Source organism: Anomaloglossus baeobatrachus, unplaced genomic scaffold, assembly GCF_048569485.1.
Source record: "Anomaloglossus baeobatrachus isolate aAnoBae1 unplaced genomic scaffold, aAnoBae1.hap1 Scaffold_467, whole genome shotgun sequence".
Classification (NCBI taxonomy): Eukaryota; Metazoa; Chordata; class Amphibia; order Anura; family Aromobatidae; genus Anomaloglossus; species Anomaloglossus baeobatrachus.
In genome coordinates, this window is record NW_027444012.1 from 84173 (window position 1) to 99919 (window position 15747).

Consider the following 15747-nt stretch of genomic DNA (forward strand, 5'->3'; position numbering starts at 1 on the left):
AGTTTGCTATTTGGATGAATAAAGCAAGTAAAAAGTGTGTTAGATAAAAATTCATTTCAATTCGCTAATCGGGCTAATATGAATCAGGTGAATCGAGTTCTGCTTTTGGAAACTGGGTTAAGAAGGGGTGCACCGTTCCTGGAGGTACTGCAATACCAGGTCAATGCGTGGAGTGGACAGAGCAAGCTCTTTTTCCATCTCCCTGTTCTAAAAATCCATTTAATATATGGTCCCCAGATAGGGGACGTATCAGATATTAAACTGATAAGAACAGATTTTTTGATTTAATGAAGCTTTCCAAAGCACCACAAAAAATGCATGACCGAAGTCACACCAAAAACAGTGCAAAGGCTAGGATTCGTGTGGACCCCACCGTGAGGAGAGGGTCCCCAAAAATCAACCCCGTCCCTCCGAGCCAGAAGGCCACAGCAAGGGTCAGGGATCTTCGGTGCTCCCCCAAGCCGAAGCCTGGTTGAGCCTTGTTGTTGCTCCCAGCATCCACCCAGGCATCTTACCCAAGTGGAGTAGAGAGCTACTAGTTGTTGGTTTCGCAGCCGAAACTGCCCGGACCGTCAACCGGTGTTGGTTTCTCAGCCCAAGGCTAACCGGACCTCCAACCGGGTGTTGGTTTCTCAGCCGAAGCTGACCCAGACCTCCAACCGGGTGTTGGTTTCTCAGCCGAAGCTGACCCAGACCTCCAACCGGGTGTTAGTTTCTCAGCCCAAAGCTGACCAGACCTCCGACCGGGATTATAAAAATTTCCCTTCCTAGCCAGAAGGCCGGGATAGGGTAATATGCTCAAAAAGTATGAAAAGGCAAGGTACGGTGTGCTACAGAGCCCAAGGCTTGCCGGGGTCCCAAGCCAGCAAGCTCAGACTCACTCCAGGGTCGTCAGTCCTGGGGCACGTTGTACCATAGCCCCCCACCCTTACTCAGTCTAATAGCCTCGATCCTGGTAGGGCCATGTTTTCCTCTAGATGAATATACTATCCACCCAGAGTACTAGCAAGCGCAACCTTCCAGTGTGCATTGTATCATTGTACTAAGGTGGCCTGGAGCTTAAACCACCTCTTCGAACAACACTACACTTGATCTTAGCCAAAAGGCCGAGAAGCGATAACCAGAATTGGTTTGGGCCTCGAGTGGCACCCTGGCCTATGCCGGACACATCTTAGGGAGAGAGAGCGAGAGGGAGACAAACCCACGCCTACACAAGACATTTTGTCACCCAAGCCAACCCTTGAAAAGGCTGCTTTGCAGAGCAAAAACAAGAAGAATGGTGCGTTTTGCAGCCGCCGCCCACTGCAATGAATCTGAATAACTCCTCCTTTAGGGCGCAAGCAACTCCCCTCCCCCTTGCAGTCTTTCCAATTCACGATACAAAAAGACGGACAGGACAGGTTGCCTGACTTTCCGTCACTGCCACCCTTTGCCATCCTTACCCGTAGAAAGCCCTTTCATCATCCCCAAACCCTAATCTTTTCCCTTTCCTTCCCAGCCCCCAAACCCTGCCCTCTGTACCTTTCTCACCACCCGCTTCCCTTCTCCTGTCATCCCCCTACCACCCGGGAAAAAAAGAGATTGCCCCCTCCTTCCACTAGCCCACCCTCCCACCCAAAGAACAACTTCTTCTGCGCAGCTTGTTTTCTAGGCAGCAGCGCTATTGTGATGTCATCGGGGGGCATTGTGACAAGCCGCCAGTGTTCCGTCTCTTCATGTTGTGCACTGTTCAAACCGAAAATACATCAACAGGCAGGCTACAGAAAAGCTTACTAACAAAGGTTAGAGAGGGGCTTTCTCAGAGGGCTTTTTACAGTTTGTCTATTCCCAATTAGCCGGTTTAGTATACTTAATGAAAGTACTAATTCTTTCATAGGCCGCCCATTCTTAGTATTTGACGTTCAGGTAACAACAGGTAACTTTATTTGGAGTGGAAGCAGAGAGATAACACCAGATGCCAATTGTAGATCCTCTCACACCTGTGGTCACTGCAGCATCTGACTCCACTTTGTCCAAAAGGGATCTATTCCATTCAATTACACATGATCTAGATTAGACTGACAACAAGATACTGCACGGGACATAGCAGAGTTGGTGAAGTTGAGTGGTGATGAGTTTGCTATTTGGATGAATAAAGCAAGTAAAAAGTGTGTTAGATAAAAATTCATTTCAATTCGCTAATCGGGCTAATATGAATCAGGTGAATCGAGTTCTGCTTTTGGAAACTGGGTTAAGAAGGGGTGCACCGTTCCTGGAGGTACTGCAATACCAGGTCAATGCGTGGAGTGGACAGAGCAAGCTCTTTTTCCATCTCCCTGTTCTAAAAATCCATTTAATATATGGTCCCCAGATAGGGGACGTATCAGATATTAAACTGATAAGAACAGATACTACACTTGATCTTAGCCAAAAGGCCGAGAAGCGATAACCAGAATTGGTTTGGGCCTCGAGTGGCACCCTGGCCTATGCCGGACACATCTTAGGGAGAGAGAGCGAGAGGGAGACAAACCCACGCCTACACAAGACATTTTGTCACCCAAGCCAACCCTTGAAAAGGCTGCTTTGCAGAGCAAAAACAAGAAGAATGGTGCGTTTTGCAGCCGCCGCCCACTGCAATGAATCTGAATAACTCCTCCTTTAGGGCGCAAGCAACTCCCCTCCCCCTTGCAGTCTTTCCAATTCACGATACAAAAAGACGGACAGGACAGGTTGCCTGACTTTCCGTCACTGCCACCCTTTGCCATCCTTACCCGTAGAAAGCCCTTTCATCATCCCCAAACCCTAATCTTTTCCCTTTCCTTCCCAGCCCCCAAACCCTGCCCTCTGTACCTTTCTCACCACCCGCTTCCCTTCTCCTGTCATCCCCCTACCACCCGGGAAAAAAAGAGATTGCCCCCTCCTTCCACTAGCCCACCCTCCCACCCAAAGAACAACTTCTTCTGCGCAGCTTGTTTTCTAGGCAGCAGCGCTATTGTGATGTCATCGGGGGGCATTGTGACAAGCCGCCAGTGTTCCGTCTCTTCATGTTGTGCACTGTTCAAACCGAAAATACATCAACAGGCAGGCTACAGAAAAGCTTACTAACAAAGGTTAGAGAGGGGCTTTCTCAGAGGGCTTTTTACAGTTTGTCTATTCCCAATTAGCCGGTTTAGTATACTTAATGAAAGTACTAATTCTTTCATAGGCCGCCCATTCTTAGTATTTGACGTTCAGGTAACAACAGGTAACTTTATTTGGAGTGGAAGCAGAGAGATAACACCAGATGCCAATTGTAGATCCTCTCACACCTGTGGTCACTGCAGCATCTGACTCCACTTTGTCCAAAAGGGATCTATTCCATTCAATTACACATGATCTAGATTAGACTGACAACAAGATACTGCACGGGACATAGCAGAGTTGGTGAAGTTGAGTGGTGATGAGTTTGCTATTTGGATGAATAAAGCAAGTAAAAAGTGTGTTAGATAAAAATTCATTTCAATTCGCTAATCGGGCTAATATGAATCAGGTGAATCGAGTTCTGCTTTTGGAAACTGGGTTAAGAAGGGGTGCACCGTTCCTGGAGGTACTGCAATACCAGGTCAATGCGTGGAGTGGACAGAGCAAGCTCTTTTTCCATCTCCCTGTTCTAAAAATCCATTTAATATATGGTCCCCAGATAGGGGACGTATCAGATATTAAACTGATAAGAACAGATACTACACTTGATCTTAGCCAAAAGGCCGAGAAGCGATAACCAGAATTGGTTTGGGCCTCGAGTGGCACCCTGGCCTATGCCGGACACATCTTAGGGAGAGAGAGCGAGAGGGAGACAAACCCACGCCTACACAAGACATTTTGTCACCCAAGCCAACCCTTGAAAAGGCTGCTTTGCAGAGCAAAAACAAGAAGAATGGTGCGTTTTGCAGCCGCCGCCCACTGCAATGAATCTGAATAACTCCTCCTTTAGGGCGCAAGCAACTCCCCTCCCCCTTGCAGTCTTTCCAATTCACGATACAAAAAGACGGACAGGACAGGTTGCCTGACTTTCCGTCACTGCCACCCTTTGCCATCCTTACCCGTAGAAAGCCCTTTCATCATCCCCAAACCCTAATCTTTTCCCTTTCCTTCCCAGCCCCCAAACCCTGCCCTCTGTACCTTTCTCACCACCCGCTTCCCTTCTCCTGTCATCCCCCTACCACCCGGGAAAAAAAGAGATTGCCCCCTCCTTCCACTAGCCCACCCTCCCACCCAAAGAACAACTTCTTCTGCGCAGCTTGTTTTCTAGGCAGCAGCGCTATTGTGATGTCATCGGGGGGCATTGTGACAAGCCGCCAGTGTTCCGTCTCTTCATGTTGTGCACTGTTCAAACCGAAAATACATCAACAGGCAGGCTACAGAAAAGCTTACTAACAAAGGTTAGAGAGGGGCTTTCTCAGAGGGCTTTTTACAGTTTGTCTATTCCCAATTAGCCGGTTTAGTATACTTAATGAAAGTACTAATTCTTTCATAGGCCGCCCATTCTTAGTATTTGACGTTCAGGTAACAACAGGTAACTTTATTTGGAGTGGAAGCAGAGAGATAACACCAGATGCCAATTGTAGATCCTCTCACACCTGTGGTCACTGCAGCATCTGACTCCACTTTGTCCAAAAGGGATCTATTCCATTCAATTACACATGATCTAGATTAGACTGACAACAAGATACTGCACGGGACATAGCAGAGTTGGTGAAGTTGAGTGGTGATGAGTTTGCTATTTGGATGAATAAAGCAAGTAAAAAGTGTGTTAGATAAAAATTCATTTCAATTCGCTAATCGGGCTAATATGAATCAGGTGAATCGAGTTCTGCTTTTGGAAACTGGGTTAAGAAGGGGTGCACCGTTCCTGGAGGTACTGCAATACCAGGTCAATGCGTGGAGTGGACAGAGCAAGCTCTTTTTCCATCTCCCTGTTCTAAAAATCCATTTAATATATGGTCCCCAGATAGGGGACGTATCAGATATTAAACTGATAAGAACAGATACTACACTTGATCTTAGCCAAAAGGCCGAGAAGCGATAACCAGAATTGGTTTGGGCCTCGAGTGGCACCCTGGCCTATGCCGGACACATCTTAGGGAGAGAGAGCGAGAGGGAGACAAACCCACGCCTACACAAGACATTTTGTCACCCAAGCCAACCCTTGAAAAGGCTGCTTTGCAGAGCAAAAACAAGAAGAATGGTGCGTTTTGCAGCCGCCGCCCACTGCAATGAATCTGAATAACTCCTCCTTTAGGGCGCAAGCAACTCCCCTCCCCCTTGCAGTCTTTCCAATTCACGATACAAAAAGACGGACAGGACAGGTTGCCTGACTTTCCGTCACTGCCACCCTTTGCCATCCTTACCCGTAGAAAGCCCTTTCATCATCCCCAAACCCTAATCTTTTCCCTTTCCTTCCCAGCCCCCAAACCCTGCCCTCTGTACCTTTCTCACCACCCGCTTCCCTTCTCCTGTCATCCCCCTACCATCCGGGAAAAAAAGAGATTGCCCCCTCCTTCCACTAGCCCACCCTCCCACCCAAAGAACAACTTCTTCTGCGCAGCTTGTTTTCTAGGCAGCAGCGCTATTGTGATGTCATCGGGGGGCATTGTGACAAGCCGCCAGTGTTCCGTCTCTTCATGTTGTGCACTGTTCAAACCGAAAATACATCAACAGGCAGGCTACAGAAAAGCTTACTAACAAAGGTTAGAGAGGGGCTTTCTCAGAGGGCTTTTTACAGTTTGTCTATTCCCAATTAGCCGGTTTAGTATACTTAATGAAAGTACTAATTCTTTCATAGGCCGCCCATTCTTAGTATTTGACGTTCAGGTAACAACAGGTAACTTTATTTGGAGTGGAAGCAGAGAGATAACACCAGATGCCAATTGTAGATCCTCTCACACCTGTGGTCACTGCAGCATCTGACTCCACTTTGTCCAAAAGGGATCTATTCCATTCAATTACACATGATCTAGATTAGACTGACAACAAGATACTGCACGGGACATAGCAGAGTTGGTGAAGTTGAGTGGTGATGAGTTTGCTATTTGGATGAATAAAGCAAGTAAAAAGTGTGTTAGATAAAAATTCATTTCAATTCGCTAATCGGGCTAATATGAATCAGGTGAATCGAGTTCTGCTTTTGGAAACTGGGTTAAGAAGGGGTGCACCGTTCCTGGAGGTACTGCAATACCAGGTCAATGCGTGGAGTGGACAGAGCAAGCTCTTTTTCCATCTCCCTGTTCTAAAAATCCATTTAATATATGGTCCCCAGATAGGGGACGTATCAGATATTAAACTGATAAGAACAGATACTACACTTGATCTTAGCCAAAAGGCCGAGAAGCGATAACCAGAATTGGTTTGGGCCTCGAGTGGCACCCTGGCCTATGCCGGACACATCTTAGGGAGAGAGAGCGAGAGGGAGACAAACCCACGCCTACACAAGACATTTTGTCACCCAAGCCAACCCTTGAAAAGGCTGCTTTGCAGAGCAAAAACAAGAAGAATGGTGCGTTTTGCAGCCGCCGCCCACTGCAATGAATCTGAATAACTCCTCCTTTAGGGCGCAAGCAACTCCCCTCCCCCTTGCAGTCTTTCCAATTCACGATACAAAAAGACGGACAGGACAGGTTGCCTGACTTTCCGTCACTGCCACCCTTTGCCATCCTTACCCGTAGAAAGCCCTTTCATCATCCCCAAACCCTAATCTTTTCCCTTTCCTTCCCAGCCCCCAAACCCTGCCCTCTGTACCTTTCTCACCACCCGCTTCCCTTCTCCTGTCATCCCCCTACCACCCGGGAAAAAAAGAGATTGCCCCCTCCTTCCACTAGCCCACCCTCCCACCCAAAGAACAACTTCTTCTGCGCAGCTTGTTTTCTAGGCAGCAGCGCTATTGTGATGTCATCGGGGGGCATTGTGACAAGCCGCCAGTGTTCCGTCTCTTCATGTTGTGCACTGTTCAAACCGAAAATACATCAACAGGCAGGCTACAGAAAAGCTTACTAACAAAGGTTAGAGAGGGGCTTTCTCAGAGGGCTTTTTACAGTTTGTCTATTCCCAATTAGCCGGTTTAGTATACTTAATGAAAGTACTAATTCTTTCATAGGCCGCCCATTCTTAGTATTTGACGTTCAGGTAACAACAGGTAACTTTATTTGGAGTGGAAGCAGAGAGATAACACCAGATGCCAATTGTAGATCCTCTCACACCTGTGGTCACTGCAGCATCTGACTCCACTTTGTCCAAAAGGGATCTATTCCATTCAATTACACATGATCTAGATTAGACTGACAACAAGATACTGCACGGGACATAGCAGAGTTGGTGAAGTTGAGTGGTGATGAGTTTGCTATTTGGATGAATAAAGCAAGTAAAAAGTGTGTTAGATAAAAATTCATTTCAATTCGCTAATCGGGCTAATATGAATCAGGTGAATCGAGTTCTGCTTTTGGAAACTGGGTTAAGAAGGGGTGCACCGTTCCTGGAGGTACTGCAATACCAGGTCAATGCGTGGAGTGGACAGAGCAAGCTCTTTTTCCATCTCCCTGTTCTAAAAATCCATTTAATATATGGTCCCCAGATAGGGGACGTATCAGATATTAAACTGATAAGAACAGATACTACACTTGATCTTAGCCAAAAGGCCGAGAAGCGATAACCAGAATTGGTTTGGGCCTCGAGTGGCACCCTGGCCTATGCCGGACACATCTTAGGGAGAGAGAGCGAGAGGGAGACAAACCCACGCCTACACAAGACATTTTGTCACCCAAGCCAACCCTTGAAAAGGCTGCTTTGCAGAGCAAAAACAAGAAGAATGGTGCGTTTTGCAGCCGCCGCCCACTGCAATGAATCTGAATAACTCCTCCTTTAGGGCGCAAGCAACTCCCCTCCCCCTTGCAGTCTTTCCAATTCACGATACAAAAAGACGGACAGGACAGGTTGCCTGACTTTCCGTCACTGCCACCCTTTGCCATCCTTACCCGTAGAAAGCCCTTTCATCATCCCCAAACCCTAATCTTTTCCCTTTCCTTCCCAGCCCCCAAACCCTGCCCTCTGTACCTTTCTCACCACCCGCTTCCCTTCTCCTGTCATCCCCCTACCACCCGGGAAAAAAAGAGATTGCCCCCTCCTTCCACTAGCCCACCCTCCCACCCAAAGAACAACTTCTTCTGCGCAGCTTGTTTTCTAGGCAGCAGCGCTATTGTGATGTCATCGGGGGGCATTGTGACAAGCCGCCAGTGTTCCGTCTCTTCATGTTGTGCACTGTTCAAACCGAAAATACATCAACAGGCAGGCTACAGAAAAGCTTACTAACAAAGGTTAGAGAGGGGCTTTCTCAGAGGGCTTTTTACAGTTTGTCTATTCCCAATTAGCCGGTTTAGTATACTTAATGAAAGTACTAATTCTTTCATAGGCCGCCCATTCTTAGTATTTGACGTTCAGGTAACAACAGGTAACTTTATTTGGAGTGGAAGCAGAGAGATAACACCAGATGCCAATTGTAGATCCTCTCACACCTGTGGTCACTGCAGCATCTGACTCCACTTTGTCCAAAAGGGATCTATTCCATTCAATTACACATGATCTAGATTAGACTGACAACAAGATACTGCACGGGACATAGCAGAGTTGGTGAAGTTGAGTGGTGATGAGTTTGCTATTTGGATGAATAAAGCAAGTAAAAAGTGTGTTAGATAAAAATTCATTTCAATTCGCTAATCGGGCTAATATGAATCAGGTGAATCGAGTTCTGCTTTTGGAAACTGGGTTAAGAAGGGGTGCACCGTTCCTGGAGGTACTGCAATACCAGGTCAATGCGTGGAGTGGACAGAGCAAGCTCTTTTTCCATCTCCCTGTTCTAAAAATCCATTTAATATATGGTCCCCAGATAGGGGACGTATCAGATATTAAACTGATAAGAACAGATACTACACTTGATCTTAGCCAAAAGGCCGAGAAGCGATAACCAGAATTGGTTTGGGCCTCGAGTGGCACCCTGGCCTATGCCGGACACATCTTAGGGAGAGAGAGCGAGAGGGAGACAAACCCACGCCTACACAAGACATTTTGTCACCCAAGCCAACCCTTGAAAAGGCTGCTTTGCAGAGCAAAAACAAGAAGAATGGTGCGTTTTGCAGCCGCCGCCCACTGCAATGAATCTGAATAACTCCTCCTTTAGGGCGCAAGCAACTCCCCTCCCCCTTGCAGTCTTTCCAATTCACGATACAAAAAGACGGACAGGACAGGTTGCCTGACTTTCCGTCACTGCCACCCTTTGCCATCCTTACCCGTAGAAAGCCCTTTCATCATCCCCAAACCCTAATCTTTTCCCTTTCCTTCCCAGCCCCCAAACCCTGCCCTCTGTACCTTTCTCACCACCCGCTTCCCTTCTCCTGTCATCCCCCTACCACCCGGGAAAAAAAGAGATTGCCCCCTCCTTCCACTAGCCCACCCTCCCACCCAAAGAACAACTTCTTCTGCGCAGCTTGTTTTCTAGGCAGCAGCGCTATTGTGATGTCATCGGGGGGCATTGTGACAAGCCGCCAGTGTTCCGTCTCTTCATGTTGTGCACTGTTCAAACCGAAAATACATCAACAGGCAGGCTACAGAAAAGCTTACTAACAAAGGTTAGAGAGGGGCTTTCTCAGAGGGCTTTTTACAGTTTGTCTATTCCCAATTAGCCGGTTTAGTATACTTAATGAAAGTACTAATTCTTTCATAGGCCGCCCATTCTTAGTATTTGACGTTCAGGTAACAACAGGTAACTTTATTTGGAGTGGAAGCAGAGAGATAACACCAGATGCCAATTGTAGATCCTCTCACACCTGTGGTCACTGCAGCATCTGACTCCACTTTGTCCAAAAGGGATCTATTCCATTCAATTACACATGATCTAGATTAGACTGACAACAAGATACTGCACGGGACATAGCAGAGTTGGTGAAGTTGAGTGGTGATGAGTTTGCTATTTGGATGAATAAAGCAAGTAAAAAGTGTGTTAGATAAAAATTCATTTCAATTCGCTAATCGGGCTAATATGAATCAGGTGAATCGAGTTCTGCTTTTGGAAACTGGGTTAAGAAGGGGTGCACCGTTCCTGGAGGTACTGCAATACCAGGTCAATGCGTGGAGTGGACAGAGCAAGCTCTTTTTCCATCTCCCTGTTCTAAAAATCCATTTAATATATGGTCCCCAGATAGGGGACGTATCAGATATTAAACTGATAAGAACAGATACTACACTTGATCTTAGCCAAAAGGCCGAGAAGCGATAACCAGAATTGGTTTGGGCCTCGAGTGGCACCCTGGCCTATGCCGGACACATCTTAGGGAGAGAGAGCGAGAGGGAGACAAACCCACGCCTACACAAGACATTTTGTCACCCAAGCCAACCCTTGAAAAGGCTGCTTTGCAGAGCAAAAACAAGAAGAATGGTGCGTTTTGCAGCCGCCGCCCACTGCAATGAATCTGAATAACTCCTCCTTTAGGGCGCAAGCAACTCCCCTCCCCCTTGCAGTCTTTCCAATTCACGATACAAAAAGACGGACAGGACAGGTTGCCTGACTTTCCGTCACTGCCACCCTTTGCCATCCTTACCCGTAGAAAGCCCTTTCATCATCCCCAAACCCTAATCTTTTCCCTTTCCTTCCCAGCCCCCAAACCCTGCCCTCTGTACCTTTCTCACCACCCGCTTCCCTTCTCCTGTCATCCCCCTACCACCCGGGAAAAAAAGAGATTGCCCCCTCCTTCCACTAGCCCACCCTCCCACCCAAAGAACAACTTCTTCTGCGCAGCTTGTTTTCTAGGCAGCAGCGCTATTGTGATGTCATCGGGGGGCATTGTGACAAGCCGCCAGTGTTCCGTCTCTTCATGTTGTGCACTGTTCAAACCGAAAATACATCAACAGGCAGGCTACAGAAAAGCTTACTAACAAAGGTTAGAGAGGGGCTTTCTCAGAGGGCTTTTTACAGTTTGTCTATTCCCAATTAGCCGGTTTAGTATACTTAATGAAAGTACTAATTCTTTCATAGGCCGCCCATTCTTAGTATTTGACGTTCAGGTAACAACAGGTAACTTTATTTGGAGTGGAAGCAGAGAGATAACACCAGATGCCAATTGTAGATCCTCTCACACCTGTGGTCACTGCAGCATCTGACTCCACTTTGTCCAAAAGGGATCTATTCCATTCAATTACACATGATCTAGATTAGACTGACAACAAGATACTGCACGGGACATAGCAGAGTTGGTGAAGTTGAGTGGTGATGAGTTTGCTATTTGGATGAATAAAGCAAGTAAAAAGTGTGTTAGATAAAAATTAATTTCAATTCGCTAATCGGGCTAATATGAATCAGGTGAATCGAGTTCTGCTTTTGGAAACTGGGTTAAGAAGGGGTGCACCGTTCCTGGAGGTACTGCAATACCAGGTCAATGCGTGGAGTGGACAGAGCAAGCTCTTTTTCCATCTCCCTGTTCTAAAAATCCATTTAATATATGGTCCCCAGATAGGGGACGTATCAGATATTAAACTGATAAGAACAGATACTACACTTGATCTTAGCCAAAAGGCCGAGAAGCGATAACCAGAATTGGTTTGGGCCTCGAGTGGCACCCTGGCCTATGCCGGACACATCTTAGGGAGAGAGAGCGAGAGGGAGACAAACCCACGCCTACACAAGACATTTTGTCACCCAAGCCAACCCTTGAAAAGGCTGCTTTGCAGAGCAAAAACAAGAAGAATGGTGCGTTTTGCAGCCGCCGCCCACTGCAATGAATCTGAATAACTCCTCCTTTAGGGCGCAAGCAACTCCCCTCCCCCTTGCAGTCTTTCCAATTCACGATACAAAAAGACGGACAGGACAGGTTGCCTGACTTTCCGTCACTGCCACCCTTTGCCATCCTTACCCGTAGAAAGCCCTTTCATCATCCCCAAACCCTAATCTTTTCCCTTTCCTTCCCAGCCCCCAAACCCTGCCCTCTGTACCTTTCTCACCACCCGCTTCCCTTCTCCTGTCATCCCCCTACCACCCGGGAAAAAAAGAGATTGCCCCCTCCTTCCACTAGCCCACCCTCCCACCCAAAGAACAACTTCTTCTGCGCAGCTTGTTTTCTAGGCAGCAGCGCTATTGTGATGTCATCGGGGGGCATTGTGACAAGCCGCCAGTGTTCCGTCTCTTCATGTTGTGCACTGTTCAAACCGAAAATACATCAACAGGCAGGCTACAGAAAAGCTTACTAACAAAGGTTAGAGAGGGGCTTTCTCAGAGGGCTTTTTACAGTTTGTCTATTCCCAATTAGCCGGTTTAGTATACTTAATGAAAGTACTAATTCTTTCATAGGCCGCCCATTCTTAGTATTTGACGTTCAGGTAACAACAGGTAACTTTATTTGGAGTGGAAGCAGAGAGATAACACCAGATGCCAATTGTAGATCCTCTCACACCTGTGGTCACTGCAGCATCTGACTCCACTTTGTCCAAAAGGGATCTATTCCATTCAATTACACATGATCTAGATTAGACTGACAACAAGATACTGCACGGGACATAGCAGAGTTGGTGAAGTTGAGTGGTGATGAGTTTGCTATTTGGATGAATAAAGCAAGTAAAAAGTGTGTTAGATAAAAATTCATTTCAATTCGCTAATCGGGCTAATATGAATCAGGTGAATCGAGTTCTGCTTTTGGAAACTGGGTTAAGAAGGGGTGCACCGTTCCTGGAGGTACTGCAATACCAGGTCAATGCGTGGAGTGGACAGAGCAAGCTCTTTTTCCATCTCCCTGTTCTAAAAATCCATTTAATATATGGTCCCCAGATAGGGGACGTATCAGATATTAAACTGATAAGAACAGATACTACACTTGATCTTAGCCAAAAGGCCGAGAAGCGATAACCAGAATTGGTTTGGGCCTCGAGTGGCACCCTGGCCTATGCCGGACACATCTTAGGGAGAGAGAGCGAGAGGGAGACAAACCCACGCCTACACAAGACATTTTGTCACCCAAGCCAACCCTTGAAAAGGCTGCTTTGCAGAGCAAAAACAAGAAGAATGGTGCGTTTTGCAGCCGCCGCCCACTGCAATGAATCTGAATAACTCCTCCTTTAGGGCGCAAGCAACTCCCCTCCCCCTTGCAGTCTTTCCAATTCACGATACAAAAAGACGGACAGGACAGGTTGCCTGACTTTCCGTCACTGCCACCCTTTGCCATCCTTACCCGTAGAAAGCCCTTTCATCATCCCCAAACCCTAATCTTTTCCCTTTCCTTCCCAGCCCCCAAACCCTGCCCTCTGTACCTTTCTCACCACCCGCTTCCCTTCTCCTGTCATCCCCCTACCACCCGGGAAAAAAAGAGATTGCCCCCTCCTTCCACTAGCCCACCCTCCCACCCAAAGAACAACTTCTTCTGCGCAGCTTGTTTTCTAGGCAGCAGCGCTATTGTGATGTCATCGGGGGGCATTGTGACAAGCCGCCAGTGTTCCGTCTCTTCATGTTGTGCACTGTTCAAACCGAAAATACATCAACAGGCAGGCTACAGAAAAGCTTACTAACAAAGGTTAGAGAGGGGCTTTCTCAGAGGGCTTTTTACAGTTTGTCTATTCCCAATTAGCCGGTTTAGTATACTTAATGAAAGTACTAATTCTTTCATAGGCCGCCCATTCTTAGTATTTGACGTTCAGGTAACAACAGGTAACTTTATTTGGAGTGGAAGCAGAGAGATAACACCAGATGCCAATTGTAGATCCTCTCACACCTGTGGTCACTGCAGCATCTGACTCCACTTTGTCCAAAAGGGATCTATTCCATTCAATTACACATGATCTAGATTAGACTGACAACAAGATACTGCACGGGACATAGCAGAGTTGGTGAAGTTGAGTGGTGATGAGTTTGCTATTTGGATGAATAAAGCAAGTAAAAAGTGTGTTAGATAAAAATTCATTTCAATTCGCTAATCGGGCTAATATGAATCAGGTGAATCGAGTTCTGCTTTTGGAAACTGGGTTAAGAAGGGGTGCACCGTTCCTGGAGGTACTGCAATACCAGGTCAATGCGTGGAGTGGACAGAGCAAGCTCTTTTTCCATCTCCCTGTTCTAAAAATCCATTTAATATATGGTCCCCAGATAGGGGACGTATCAGATATTAAACTGATAAGAACAGATACTACACTTGATCTTAGCCAAAAGGCCGAGAAGCGATAACCAGAATTGGTTTGGGCCTCGAGTGGCACCCTGGCCTATGCCGGACACATCTTAGGGAGAGAGAGCGAGAGGGAGACAAACCCACGCCTACACAAGACATTTTGTCACCCAAGCCAACCCTTGAAAAGGCTGCTTTGCAGAGCAAAAACAAGAAGAATGGTGCGTTTTGCAGCCGCCGCCCACTGCAATGAATCTGAATAACTCCTCCTTTAGGGCGCAAGCAACTCCCCTCCCCCTTGCAGTCTTTCCAATTCACGATACAAAAAGACGGACAGGACAGGTTGCCTGACTTTCCGTCACTGCCACCCTTTGCCATCCTTACCCGTAGAAAGCCCTTTCATCATCCCCAAACCCTAATCTTTTCCCTTTCCTTCCCAGCCCCCAAACCCTGCCCTCTGTACCTTTCTCACCACCCGCTTCCCTTCTCCTGTCATCCCCCTACCACCCGGGAAAAAAAGAGATTGCCCCCTCCTTCCACTAGCCCACCCTCCCACCCAAAGAACAACTTCTTCTGCGCAGCTTGTTTTCTAGGCAGCAGCGCTATTGTGATGTCATCGGGGGGCATTGTGACAAGCCGCCAGTGTTCCGTCTCTTCATGTTGTGCACTGTTCAAACCGAAAATACATCAACAGGCAGGCTACAGAAAAGCTTACTAACAAAGGTTAGAGAGGGGCTTTCTCAGAGGGCTTTTTACAGTTTGTCTATTCCCAATTAGCCGGTTTAGTATACTTAATGAAAGTACTAATTCTTTCATAGGCCGCCCATTCTTAGTATTTGACGTTCAGGTAACAACAGGTAACTTTATTTGGAGTGGAAGCAGAGAGATAACACCAGATGCCAATTGTAGATCCTCTCACACCTGTGGTCACTGCAGCATCTGACTCCACTTTGTCCAAAAGGGATCTATTCCATTCAATTACACATGATCTAGATTAGACTGACAACAAGATACTGCACGGGACATAGCAGAGTTGGTGAAGTTGAGTGGTGATGAGTTTGCTATTTGGATGAATAAAGCAAGTAAAAAGTGTGTTAGATAAAAATTCATTTCAATTCGCTAATCGGGCTAATATGAATCAGGTGAATCGAGTTCTGCTTTTGGAAACTGGGTTAAGAAGGGGTGCACCGTTCCTGGAGGTACTGCAATACCAGGTCAATGCGTGGAGTGGACAGAGCAAGCTCTTTTTCCATCTCCCTGTTCTAAAAATCCATTTAATATATGGTCCCCAGATAGGGGACGTATCAGATATTAAACTGATAAGAACAGATTTTTGATTTAATGAAGCTTTCCAAAGCACCGCAAAAAATGCATGACCAAAGTCACACCAAAAACAGTGCAAAGGCTAGGATTCGTGTGGACCCCTCCGTGAGGAGAGGGTCCCCAAAAATCAACCCCGTCCCTCCGAGCCAGAAGGCCACAGCAAGGGTCAGGGATCTTCGGTGCTCCCCCATGCCGAAGCCTGGTTGAGCCTTGTCGTTGCTCCCAGCGTCCACCCAGGCATCTTACCCAAGTGGAGTAGAGAGCTACTAGTTGTTGGTTTCGCAGC

The 15747-nt window shown here is 47.0% G+C and overlaps 12 non-coding genes across 12 annotated transcripts; all 12 read right to left on the reverse strand.

Moving 5' to 3' along the window:
• Positions 1-122: 122 nt before the first annotated feature.
• Positions 123-316, reverse strand: LOC142281160 (U2 spliceosomal RNA). Its single transcript, XR_012743302.1, has one exon. It is a non-coding gene; the product is annotated as a U2 spliceosomal RNA (small nuclear RNA).
• Positions 317-2235: 1919 nt separating this feature from the next.
• LOC142281035 (U2 spliceosomal RNA) lies at positions 2236-2426 on the reverse strand. The gene has a single exon (XR_012743184.1). It is a non-coding gene; the product is annotated as a U2 spliceosomal RNA (small nuclear RNA).
• Positions 2427-3543: 1117 nt separating this feature from the next.
• LOC142281036 (U2 spliceosomal RNA) lies at positions 3544-3734 on the reverse strand. The gene has a single exon (XR_012743185.1). It is a non-coding gene; the product is annotated as a U2 spliceosomal RNA (small nuclear RNA).
• Positions 3735-4851: 1117 nt separating this feature from the next.
• On the reverse strand, positions 4852-5042 carry LOC142281037 (U2 spliceosomal RNA). The gene has a single exon (XR_012743186.1). It is a non-coding gene; the product is annotated as a U2 spliceosomal RNA (small nuclear RNA).
• A 1117-nt stretch (positions 5043-6159) lies between these two features.
• LOC142281038 (U2 spliceosomal RNA) lies at positions 6160-6350 on the reverse strand. Its single transcript, XR_012743187.1, has one exon. It is a non-coding gene; the product is annotated as a U2 spliceosomal RNA (small nuclear RNA).
• A 1117-nt stretch (positions 6351-7467) lies between these two features.
• LOC142281039 (U2 spliceosomal RNA) lies at positions 7468-7658 on the reverse strand. Its single transcript, XR_012743188.1, has one exon. It is a non-coding gene; the product is annotated as a U2 spliceosomal RNA (small nuclear RNA).
• Positions 7659-8775: 1117 nt separating this feature from the next.
• Positions 8776-8966, reverse strand: LOC142281040 (U2 spliceosomal RNA). Its single transcript, XR_012743189.1, has one exon. It is a non-coding gene; the product is annotated as a U2 spliceosomal RNA (small nuclear RNA).
• A 1117-nt stretch (positions 8967-10083) lies between these two features.
• Positions 10084-10274, reverse strand: LOC142281042 (U2 spliceosomal RNA). The gene has a single exon (XR_012743191.1). It is a non-coding gene; the product is annotated as a U2 spliceosomal RNA (small nuclear RNA).
• A 1117-nt stretch (positions 10275-11391) lies between these two features.
• Positions 11392-11582, reverse strand: LOC142281043 (U2 spliceosomal RNA). Its single transcript, XR_012743192.1, has one exon. It is a non-coding gene; the product is annotated as a U2 spliceosomal RNA (small nuclear RNA).
• A 1117-nt stretch (positions 11583-12699) lies between these two features.
• Positions 12700-12890, reverse strand: LOC142281045 (U2 spliceosomal RNA). Its single transcript, XR_012743193.1, has one exon. It is a non-coding gene; the product is annotated as a U2 spliceosomal RNA (small nuclear RNA).
• A 1117-nt stretch (positions 12891-14007) lies between these two features.
• Positions 14008-14198, reverse strand: LOC142281046 (U2 spliceosomal RNA). Its single transcript, XR_012743194.1, has one exon. It is a non-coding gene; the product is annotated as a U2 spliceosomal RNA (small nuclear RNA).
• Positions 14199-15315: 1117 nt separating this feature from the next.
• LOC142281155 (U2 spliceosomal RNA) lies at positions 15316-15508 on the reverse strand. Its single transcript, XR_012743297.1, has one exon. It is a non-coding gene; the product is annotated as a U2 spliceosomal RNA (small nuclear RNA).
• Between the last annotated feature and the right edge of the window lie 239 nt (positions 15509-15747).